The sequence below is a fragment of the Scyliorhinus torazame genome, chromosome 1 (genome assembly GCF_047496885.1).
Source record: "Scyliorhinus torazame isolate Kashiwa2021f chromosome 1, sScyTor2.1, whole genome shotgun sequence".
NCBI classification, from domain to species: domain Eukaryota; kingdom Metazoa; phylum Chordata; class Chondrichthyes; order Carcharhiniformes; family Scyliorhinidae; genus Scyliorhinus; species Scyliorhinus torazame.
Window position 1 is genome coordinate 192263653 of NC_092707.1, and position 12328 is coordinate 192275980.

Genomic DNA, 12328 nt, shown 5'->3' on the forward strand with positions numbered 1-12328 from the left:
TGCTGCCGCATCTCTGCGCAGCCACCCTCCTGGGACTGGATTTCCAGTGCCACCTACAAAGCCTGACCTTTAAATTTGGCGGCCCTATACACCCCCCTTACTGTTTGCGGCCGCGCGACCCTTAAGGTCGACCCGCCTTCCCTGTTTGCGAACCTCACCCCGGATTGCAAACCCGTTGCCACCAGGAGCAGACGGTATAGTGCCCAGGACCGGACCTTCATCAAGTCCAAAGTCCAAAGGTTGCTGAAGGAAGGGGTCATCGAAGCGAGCAACAGCCCCTGGAGGGCTCAAGTCATGGTGGTAAAGACCAGGGAGAAACATAGGATGGTCATCGACTATAGCCAGACCATCAACCGATTTACGCAACTGGACACGTACCCTCTCCCCCGTATTGCCGACCTGGTAAACAGGATTGCGCAATACAAGGTCTTCTCCATGGTGGATCTCAAGTCTGCCTACCACCAGCTACCCCTCCGTAATAGCGACCGCCAGTACACTGCCTTCGAAGCAGATGGGCAGCTCTACCACTTTTTAAGGGTTCCCTTCCGTGTCACAAACGGGGTCTCAGTCTTCCAGCGTGAGATGGACCGAATGGTTGACCGGTACGGCTTACACGCAACATTCCCGTATCTTGACAACGTCACCATCTGTGGCCATGACCAGCAGGACCACGACACCAACCTCTGTAAATTTCTCCAGACCTACAAATCTGACCTACAATACGGAGAAGTGCATGTTAGCACCGACCGTCTAGCCATCCTAGTGCGAAATGGAGTCATAGGCCCCGACCCTGAACGCATGCGCCCCCTCATGGAGTTCCCCCTCCCTCACTGCCCCAAGGCCCTAAAGCGCTGTCTAGGCTTCTTTAGCTACTATGCACAATAGGTCCCTAATTACGCCGACAAGGCTCGACCCCTGATCCAATCCACAAACTTCCCCCTGTCGACGGAGGCCTGCCAGGCTTTCTGCCGCATCAAAGCGGACATCGCAAAAGCCACGATGCGCACCATCGACGAGTCCCTCCCCTTCCAGGTCGAGAGCGACGCGTCCGATGTAGCTCTGGCCGCCACCCTCAACCAAGCGGGCAGGCCCGTGGCTTTCTTCTCCCGCACTCTCCATGCCTCCAAAATTCGCCACTCCTCGGTCGAAAAGGAGGCCCAGGCCATAGTAGAAGTTGTGCGGCACTGGAGGCATTACCTGGCCGGCAGGAGATTCACTCTCCTCACGGACCAACGGTCGGTGGCCTTCATGTTCGATAATGGGCAAGATAAAAAACGACAAGATCTTGCGGTGGTGGATCGAACTCTCCACCTACAATTACGAGATCTTGTACCGTCCCGGGAAGCTGAACGAGCCTCCTGATGCCCTATCCCACGGCACTTGTGCCTCCGCACAAGTAGACCGCCTCCGAGACCTCCACGAAGACCTCTGCCACCCGGGAGTCACCCGGTTCTTCCATTTCGTTAAGTCCCGAAACCTGCCTTACTCCATCGAGGAGGTCAGGACTGTCACCAGGGACTGCCGAATCTGCGCGGAGTGCAAACCGCACTTCTACCGACCAGAACGGGCGCATCTGATAAAGGCTTCCCGTCCCTTTGAATGCCTCAGCATGGACTTCAAAGGCCCCTTCCCCTCCACCGACCGCAACACGTATTTCCTGAACGTGATTGACGAGTACTCCCAGTTGTTTCACTGACGTAGGGCAGTACGGTAGCATAGTGGTTAGCACAGTTGCTTCACAGCTCCAGGATCCCAGGTTTGATTCCCACTTAACCTTTTTGGGACACTAAGGGCAATTTAGCATGGGCAATCCACCTAACCTACACATCTTTGGACTGTGGGAGGAAACCGGAGCACCCGGAGGAAAGCCACGCAGACACAGAGAGAACGTGCAGACTCTACACAGACAGTGACCCAAGCCAGGAATCGAACCCGGACCCTGGAGCTCTGAAGCAACTGTGCTAAACACTGTGCTACCCTTGTAGTTTGTAATGTTTGTAGATGTTGTTGTTCAGCTACAATTGTTTTCGCATCAATGGTTTGAGTTTTCGTTTTCTCCAAAAGATTGTTTTGGAAAGCTCCAACTGGAGTTGAAGCTACAACCGGCTCCATTACCTGTTTGGACAGCCCAGCTTCCAAGAAGGAATCACAGTCCTTGTCCTTATCACAGTGCCTGCTGACGAGTTGATCGATTAATTCTTGTGCTTGTTGTCTGTAAACCATCTGCTGTTAACAATGTATTCTGAAGTTCATCTTTACACAAAGTTGATTCTCCAGTATGTTCCACAGGATCCTTCTGAATCTCCTCGGAGAGGCCCAAAGTGCTGACTCTGTGCAACCACTCATTTCCAATGGCTATCTTTATTTTCTTGTTTATGCGATTCTGTAACAGATAAATCTAAAAAAAAATAGCTCCATCCTTTATTTAAAACTCCTAAATTTGAATAGGACATCAGTGACTTTCCAATATGTGCTGGGGAATTTAGTGGTCGTCTTTGTGATTTTTCCTGATTTTCTTTGTAGCTTCTCTACTCTGTGGGGAGAATCGGCAATGCAGCTACGGTGTCCATCCCCCCTCCCTCCCTCTTTTTTTGACTGTTTGCTGTCGGGACTTTTTTTTTCTGTTTTGCGCACTTTCCATCTATGACGTGGGAATAGCACTCGAGGATGTTGAAATAGCTCGGCAGCTTGTATTGTCCAACTCAAAATTGACTGTCTGATTCAAAATGGATTGCCCGGTTCACCGTCAATCTGGTTACCTGACAAACTACTCACTGCTCTGTGAAACATCCTCGAGTGCTATTCCCACGGCATAGATGGACACACTGCCTGCAAAGGGTCTCTGTGTCCATGGGTCTTCAATGCACATGCAGCCTTTGTCCAGCACAAAATGATGCGGCAATTCCTGTAGATGTCTGTTCATTGTTTCATTCAGGAGGGACCATTGCCACTCACCATGTTGTATTGCTCTGTTTGCTTAACTTACCAAAGTCACTGATGCACTATCAATTAAGACGAGACAAGAGTAGAGAGTAATCAAGACTTTATTACACAGAGATGTGTGGCCTCCTACAGCTGCTGCCGAAACGGCTGCAGTTCGGAGAGCACACTCATTTATACTCTGCCTACTGGGCGGAGCCAGCAGGCAGGGATCTACCCCCATACCTGTAGTACAGGGGCCTTACTGTAATACCCTCGTATGCAGTGCAGTATATACAATATAATACAACAGGAAATGGTAAAGGCGGCCGTCCGTTTCAAACATGGTGTAAGGGCCTTGCAAATGGGGAGCTGGTGGTATCAGATTTCAGGTCCACTGTCAAGAAGACCGGGTACTGTGCAATCTGATGCGTGGGAGGGGGTACGCGTCGAGCTGCCTGTACCGATTGATGGTCTGACTGTAGTCAACGACCAACCTGTTTTTCTCCCCCGGTTTCACCACTACCACTTGGGCTCTCCAGGGGCTGTTACTGGCCTCAATGATACCTTCCCGCAGCAGCCGCTGGACCTCAGACCTGATGAAGGTCCTGTCCTGGGTGCTGTACCGTCTGCTCCTGGTGGCGATGGGTTTGCAATCCGGTGTGAGGTTTGCAAACAAAGAAGGCGGGTCGACCTTAAGGGTCGTGAGGCCGCAGACATTAAGGGGTGGTAAGGGCCCACCAAATTTCAGGGTTAGGCTCTGGAGGTTGCACTGGGAGTCCAGGCCGAGTAACAAGGCAGTGCAGAGGTTGGGGAGGACATAGAGCCGGAAGCCGCTGAACTCTATGCCCTGGAGGGTGAGGGTGGCGATGCAGCACCCACGGATTGCCATGGAGCGGGATCCGGAGGCCAAGGAGATTGTTTGGCTAATGGGGTGTACCGCGAGGGAGCAGCGCCTAACCGTATCGGGGTGGATGAAGCTCTCAGTGCTCCCGGAGTCCAGAAGGCAGGATATCTCATGCCCGTCGGCCTTCACCTTTGTCGACGTGATCGCGAGGTTGTGCGGTCGGGACTAGTCGATTGTGACGGAGGCGAGACGCGGCTGGTCATTGGCGGTTGCAGGCGATGAGCGGCCCGATGAGTTGCCCGATGGGCAGGGGTCCTTAGGTGGGCAGATGGCAGCGCCGTTGGGCCGCACATGTCCTGGGCAGGCAAGATGGTTCCACCCATTGGTTGCGAGGCAAGCAAGATGGCGCCGCCCACGGGCCGCACGTGTTGTGAGGGGAGCAAGATTGCGATGCCCACAGGCCGCACATGGTCTGAGGCGAGGAAGAAGGCGGCACCCACTGGCCGCATGCGGGGGGTGCAGGGACAATAGCGGCGATTGAGCGGGCCTGGCACACTGCAGTGAAATGTTCTTTCTTGCCGCAGGCCTTGCAGAGCGCGCTCCGTGCTGGGCAGCGCTGCCAATGGTGTTTTGTCTGTCCGCAGAAGTAGCACTTGGGTCCTCTGGGGTTGGTTGGCTGCCGCGCGGTGCAGGCCTGGGGTTGTCTGGGGGCGGTCGCTGATGGGGTCCACGATGGGGTGGCCGCTGGCGGGGTCCACGATGCCAAGGAGAGGTGGGCCATGCGGTCAGGGGCATACGCCTGTACGTTGCGTGAGGCGACTGTGAGCGAAAGCGCTAGTTTCTTGGTCGCCGCGAGGTAAAGAGCGTAGCCCCTTCTAAGAGGCATTGGTGGATTAAGGCCGACCCTATGCCCGTAATGAACGCGTCTCTCATTAGCAGGTTAGAATCTTCAGCGGCCCAAACGGCCTGGCAATCACACTCTCTCACCAGGGCGAGCAGGGCACGCCAGAAATCTTCCACAGACTCACCGGGAAGTTGGTGCCGCATGGACAGGAGGTGCTGGCGTAGATCTTGTTGGTCTGCTGAGCGTAGTTTTCCTTCTGTGTAGTGCCATGGCCTCTGCGTAGGTAGGTGCGTCCTGGATGAAGGGAAAGGCATTGGAGCTCAGCCGCGTGTACAGCTTCTGTGCTTCTGGGATTGGGTCTGTCGCAGATCCGATGTATGCTTCAAAGCAAGCTAGCCAATGTGCGAAGTCCTTTATGGCGTTGTCTGCTTGAGGACTCAGCTGCAGGCGATCCGGCTTGATGCGGAGATCCATCTTTGTAAAATCTCTGTGTAATAAATTGATGCACTATCAATTACGACGAGACGAGAGTAGAGAGTAATCGAGGATTTATTAAAGAGGTGTGGCCTCCTACAGCTGCTGCCGAAATGGCTGCAGTTCGGAGAGCACACACATTTATACTCCGCCTATTGGGCGGAGCCAGCAGGCAGGGATCTACCCCCGTACCTGTAGTACCGGGGCCTTACCATAATACCCTCGTATGCAGTGCAGTATATACAATATAATACAACAGTGGTGACTACCACATTCGCACAGGACTCGCAAACCAAACAGAGGTTCAGTTTATTTGAAGATGTAGCACAGGATTACTCATCAGACAGGTTTACGATAAAGAGCCAACAGCTGTTAACAGAAAAGTACAGTTGAAATTCCATCACACCGCATGCTGTTAGCTAAACGGAAAGCTCCTTTAAACAATGTCTGCTGGTCACATGATTTACATCCTGGCTACTTACTCATTAGCATAGTCTCTCTTGAAGCGATATCTCAACCTGAAGATGCAAAGAAAATACAAGAGGAAAATGAAGTGAAAGGAAGCTCAAATTGAAAATGCAAAATAGTATGTGGCCAACTGGTGGGGAAGTACAATACCAGACTGCTTGTCTCATGACATTGGAGAAAAATATAATGGACAAAGTAGGTGCAAGGACAGTAAATTCTTGATGGGTCATCAGTGCCATATACCTAAAATGAGCTTGAGGTAGAAAAAGTTTGGTTGCTGAAAAGATTATAGCATGTAGAATGCAGTCTTCCTGATGAATCAGCACCTATGCGCAAATCCAGGTAAATATCTGCTTATACTTGTATTCAGAAGATTTACTCTGAAAAGATGTCATGCACATTATGGACAGAGATCTGTGCAAAGTAATCTTCTTCCCAAGCTTGAGTCCACAAGACATCAAATACACTATTTACAGACATAACAAAGCTAAAACTCGTGTTTAGTGTATTATCACTTAGTCTAACTTAGACAGAAGCTATAGTTAATTGCTATGAACGGAACTTAGTGGGATTCTTAATCAGTTCATTATAAATGGTTTTAAGGCGGGTAGTGGATAGAGATTTCATTACTTCTTTATTATTCTCTTACTTTCTGTCATTGCGCATAATTATGTTATTTGTCTCTTGCAAAAATCTATATTTTTAGTCTTTGGCACAGCTTAACAATGTCTTTTTCTTTCTGATTAGATGTCTTCATTTATTCATGAAGAGTAAAAGTGGTAATTTGTATGAGTTGCTGTTGGTCTCTGTCAATGATCTAATTAGGGAATCGTTTGTTCATGAAATTAGAAAGGATGCATTAACTGATTTGTGGAACGAGTGGGCTGGCTACTCCCCAGCTTGATTTTCATTTTGATCAGGACTCTAGCTACAATGGTACTTGTCACTGAGTCCAGGTTTCATCCAGTTTTAGATTGCAGTCACTCAAATATCTGCCCATGGATTAAAATGTGTTCAAATTTTGACCTCTGAATTTTCAAATGAATGCACGTCCTCTGGGAAGAATGCAAAATAAACTATTTGAGACAGTTCTCTGACTCATTTCTATATTGCGTACGATTAGATTTAGGGAGTTGTGGGTTTTCTCCAACAAGAAAGGGAGGCATATTGCAGACCAATGGTGTCTTGTGATATGAAGTTTACATCTTTTATTCTTTCGTTAGTGGACTCAGGATGAAGAATTTCAGCCCGTGTCTATCAATTTTAAGTTCCTCAATTCACATTTTCTGTCAACTCAAATTGACACTGAAGTTGTGATTTTAACAAAGTATTGTATAAATAATTTTTAACAAAGCTAATTTGGAATTAAATGCACCCTCCCCATCTAATTCAGCAGATACCACACTAGAGAACTTTCCAAGGGTAGAAAATATTACAGCAACGGGCCAGTGCTTGTTGGCTACATTTTATAACAAATTTGTTTACAGCTTAATTAGTGCACAAAAGCCAAATGATGCTACATTCAAAACAATATTGTCGTAAACAGCCGATTTGGGGGGGGGGGGGTTGCAGTTTAAACATTCTCTTCTTAGAATTTATTTGTCACAGGTTCTGAGGTGTAATAAGATGCTTGGATGAAGTTTGCATTAAATGACTGGACGTAAGAAGATATAACTTGCTTTGCCTCCATGTACGTCAGTACGCCATCCCAAATGCTAGGCTAACAAGCAAAATCTCAGATGAATCCAAGAACCTTGGATTTCCTGCCAGAACTTAAAGTCTTGAGGGAGATTCCTCAGTTTTTATCCAGCACCAGAACTTCTGAAGCCGGAGCTGTCAGTCATTCGTGCTGAACGACACAATGGTTGAAATTGTTGAGTTGAATACTGATGAGCAGGTGCTTTTCTGAGTGCCTGCTAATCCCTTGACCATATACAATTTAATTAGCCCTTCGAATAAAGCCCATTTTATCCTGATTAACTTCCAAATCGAAACAACCTGACCTGGTCCCACAGAAAACTTATTTCAAAGCTGACATATTAAAGTTGAGTGAGGGGAAAGCAGCTTATCTTTTGCTCCAGCTTTTTCAGAACCGCATAAAATAAAATATATAAAATGACCCAATTTTGCCACAAGATTTGCATTGCAAGAGACGCTCAGAGACTAGATGAAATAAAGAAGCTGGAGTGAGACAATTCTCCCTCTCGATAGAATGTGGCCATAGAATCACTGAATCACTAAATTTATTACAGCACAGAAGGCGGCCATTTGGCCCATTGAGTCTGCACTGCCTGTCTGGAAGAGCCTTTTGTCTAGTCCCATTCCTGCCTTGACCCCGTAACCTTGCATATTCTTTCTTTTCAGATAGCAATCGAGTTCTCTTTTACCTCCAACACCCTCTCAGGAAGTTCGTTCCAGAATCTAACGGCCCTCTGTGTGAAACAAAACTTTTCCTCACATCACTTTTTTTGCCAACTATTTTGAATCTGTGACCTCTCGTTCTTGATGGTCTCTTGAGAGAAATGGTTTCTCACTATTAGGTGAAGTCAAAGGATATGATAGAAATACATAGTAATGCCTTTGTCCAAGAGACAGGAGGACGCAACGTGGTGAAATGCAGATTCAGTTTCATATTACCGTATTTACTCTATGGTACTGAATGTGGAGTTGAATTGACAGCTTAAAGGTGAATGACACTGATGCACAATCAATTACTCTCGAGACAAGGTGAGTCATAACTAATAGGCTTTAATCAGCTAGAACTGTACCCAGCAGCTTCGATACAGAATGTGAAGGCTGCTGGGACGGCATTGGTTCTTATACTCCGCCTCTCAGGGCGGAGCTATGTACGTTAGCCAATGGTAGACTCCTTGGTCTAGCCAGTGGTTATCCACCTCTCAGGTGCTGCAACACCTGGTATTACCACATTCACCCCCTGTGAAAAAGGAACCCAGCGGGGTGATGGCCAGCGTTAATGTCGCCTTTCGCATGGTAGGACCAGGTGTGGAGGTACCGTGATGTCGAGGGTAACAGAAAAATGTTTATGGTGCAGCAATCAGTCGATCGGGTGGCCTGGTCGTCCTTCTGGAGCGTCTGGGCTTCGGCGATGATCCTGGTGGGGGCCCGGCGGTTGCGACTCCGGGAACATGGTGTCTTCCTCCCAGGCAGTTTCGTCACCCCTAGGTGGCGCTGTTGGGGTGAAAAGTGGGCAGGGGGAGGGGCGCCTGTAAGGGGCGTCGGTGCCTGTTCGGCACTGGGTAGGGGCGGTGGCAGTACTGACCCTCCGGTCAGGTGCTGCGGGGAGGGTGGGACTGAGGGCAACGGTGCGGGTGCACGTGGGGCTCTGGTGGGCGGCCGTCGGGAAATGCTACGTAGGCGTACTGGGTGTTGACATGCAGCAGGTGGGCCCTCTCGACCAACGGGTCTGACTTGTGCGCCCTCACATGTTTCTGCAGCAGGACGGGTCTGGGTGTTGCTAGCCAGGTTGGGAGCGAGGTCCCGGAGGACTTCCTGGGGAAAACAAGGAGACGTTCGTGAGGTGTCTGGTTTGTGGTAGTACAGAGCAGCGACCGGATGGAGTGAAGGGCCACCGGGAGGACTTCTTGCCAGCGGGAGATTGGGAGATTCCTGGACTGTAGGGCCAGCAGGACGGTCTTCCAGACCATTCCGTTCTCCCTTTCTACCTGCCCGTTTCCCCGGGGGTTGTAACTGGTCGTCCTGCTGGAGTCGATGCCTTTGCTGAGCAGGAATTGACGCAGTTCGTCGCTCATAAATGAGGACCCCCTATCACTGTGAATGTATGCGGGGAAACCAAACAGTGTAAAGATATCCTGGAGGGCCTTGATGACGGTGGTTGTGGTCATGTCCGGGCAGGGGGTGGTGAATGTGAACTGGGAGTACTCGTCAATCATATTCAGGAAGTACGTGCTGCGGTCGGTGGAGGGGAAGGGGCCTTTGAAATCCATGCTGAGGCGTTCAAAGGGACGGGAAGCCTTTATCAGATGCGCTCTCTCTGGCCGGTAGAAGTGCGGTTTGCACTCCACGCAGATTTGGCAGTCCCTGGTGACTTTCCTGACCTCCTCGATGGAGTAGGGCAGGTTGTGGGTCTTGATGAACTGAAAGAAACGAGTGACCCCCCGGGTGGCAGAGGTCCTCGTGGAGGGCTCGGAGTCGGTCCACTTGTCCGGTGGCACAAGTGCCGCGGGACAGGGCATCAGGAGGCTCGTTCAACTTCCCGGGACGGTACAAGATCTCGTAATTGTAGGTGGAGACTTCTATCCTCCACCGCAAGATCTTGTCGTTCTTAATCTTGCCCCGCTGCGCATTATTGAACATGAAGGCAACCAACTGGTTCGTGAGGAGAGTGAATCTCCTGCCGGCCAGGTAATGCCTCCAGTGTCGCACAGCTTCTACTATCATAGATCATAGAATTTACAGTGCAGAAGGAGGCCATTCAGCCCATCGAGTCTGCACCGGCTCTTGGAAAGAGCACCCTACCCAAGGTCAACACCGCCACCCTATCCCCATAACCCAGTAACCCCACCCAACACTAAGAGCAAATTTGGACACTAAGGGCAATTTATCATGGCCAATCCACCTAACCTGCACATCTTTGGACTGTGGGAGGAAACCGGAGCACCCGGAGGAAACCCACGCACACACGGGGAGGATGTACAGACTCCGCACAGACAGTGACCCAAGCAGGAATCGAACCTGGGACCCTGGAGCTGTGAAGCAATTGTGCTATCCACAAGGCTACCGTGCTGTCCCAAAATGGCCTGGGCCTCCTTTTCGAACGAGGATTGGCGGATTTCAGAAGCGTGGAGGGTGCGGGAGAAGAAAGCCACGGGCCTGCCCGCTTGGTTGAGGGTGGCCGCCAGAGCTACGTCGGACGCATCACTCTCGACCTGGAAGGGGAGGGACTCGTCGATGGCATGCATCGTGGCTTTTGCGATGTCCGCTTTGATGCGGCAGAAGGCCTGGCGGGCCTCTGTCGACAGGGGGATGGTTATGGACTGGATCAGTGGTCGAGCCTTGTCTGCGTAATTAGGGACCAATTGTGAATAGCTGATTTTCCATGGAATCCATTACAGTGTAGAAGGAGGCCATTCGGTCCATCCAGCCTGTACTGACCCTAGTCAGCACCCTACCAAGGTCCAATTCCTGCCCCTTCCCCATGACCATGTAACCTAACCTGCACCTCGTCGGACCTAATGCGTTTTCACAGAATTTGGAGTTGTGAAGTTGTTGCTGTCGTCGAGAGTGGCTGCTGCTGCGCACCCTTCACTTCCTTACCCTCGTCTGTACCCACCATGGCGTGCCTTGTTGCCGTCCAGTGGCGGAGGTCTCCACTGGAGGTCCCTCTATGGAGGAGTCCTCCCCTTCAATCTTGGGGACCTGGGATGAAGGGTGTTGCATGCAGCAGTGCAGTACAATTATTGATTACACCGGTTCACCGACTCCAAAGAAGCCTGCCATTTTTGTGGCCTTGTGGAGAATGTGGACCATTTCTATGTTACATGTTTTAGGCCCTTTTTAGATTTCCGATAAACCTTCTGTCGAAGTTTTATTTGAAATTCAGCCACACACTCCTGATCATAGAATTTATCATAGAATTTACGGTGCAGAAGGAGGCCATTCAGCCCATCGGGTCTGCACCGGCTCTTGGAAAGAGCACCCTACCCAAGGTTAACACTGCCACCCTATCCCCATAACCCAGTAACCCCACCCAACGCTAAGGGCAATTTATCAGGGCCAATCCACCTAACCTGCACATCTTTGGACTGTGGGAGGAAACCGGAGCACCCGGAGGAAACCCACGCACACACGGGAAGAACGTGCAGACTCCACACAGACAGTGACCCAAGCCGGGAATCGAACCTGAGACCCTGGAGCTGTGAAGCAATTGTGCTAATCACCATGCTACCGTGCTGCCCCTGATCAATGGGCACCCAGTGCGGAGAGGGGCGAGGAAGTCGGAGGACGTGAACATAGAACATACAGTGCAGAAGGAGGCCATTCGAAGGAGGCCATTCGACCCATCGAGTCTGCACCGACTCACTTAAGCCTCACTTCCACCCTATCCCCGTGACCCAATAACCCCACCTAAACCTTTTGGTCATTAACGGCCAATCCACCTAACCTGCAAGTCTTTGGACTGTGGGAGGAAACCGGAGCACCCGGAGGAAACCCACGCAGACACGGGGAGAACGTGCGGACTCCGCACAGACAGTGGCCCAGCATGGAATCGAACCTGGGACCCTGGCGCTGTGGAGCCACAGTGCTAGCCACTTGTGCTACCGTGCTGCCCAAAGAGGGATGTCAGGAGTGGGATTTAAACCCACGACCCTAGAAAAGGACCAGAAATCATCAAGTCCTCAATGTCTGCTTAAGTCCGGCGCCTTGGACCACTCGGCCATCCTGACAACTTACGTGCTTGTGAACCTGCTCCTGGGCCTGGCAAAGCTCACCATTTATAGGTCAAGGAAGCAGGGGATCGAGGGGATCGTCCGAGCAGACAGTCTACCCCTCTTCCACAGCTATATTCACAGATGGGTGTCTCTGGAAAGGAAGCATGCTGTGTCCAAAGGCACCATCAAAGCCTTCTGTGCTTGGTGAGAACCGCAGGTTGGAATGTTTTACTGACCCTTTGAATTGCACTCACATTTGATATATTTTTTTTAAATTTCCATTGATCTTCATTACGTTTGGGCAGTGCCCCTATCAAGACCAGCAGTTTTTTTTTTTTTTGCTTTATCCCTAAGTTTGTTGTCTTT

At 50.5% G+C, this 12328-nt stretch overlaps 1 non-coding gene across 1 annotated transcript; it reads right to left on the bottom strand.

The window, feature by feature from the left end:
• Window positions 1–11871: 11871 nt before the first annotated feature.
• Window positions 11872–11977, bottom strand: trnal-uaa (transfer RNA leucine (anticodon UAA)). Its single transcript has 2 exons — window positions 11940–11977; window positions 11872–11917 (listed from the first exon to the last, which is right to left on the bottom strand). It is a non-coding gene; the product is annotated as a tRNA-Leu (tRNA).
• Between the last annotated feature and the right edge of the window lie 351 nt (window positions 11978–12328).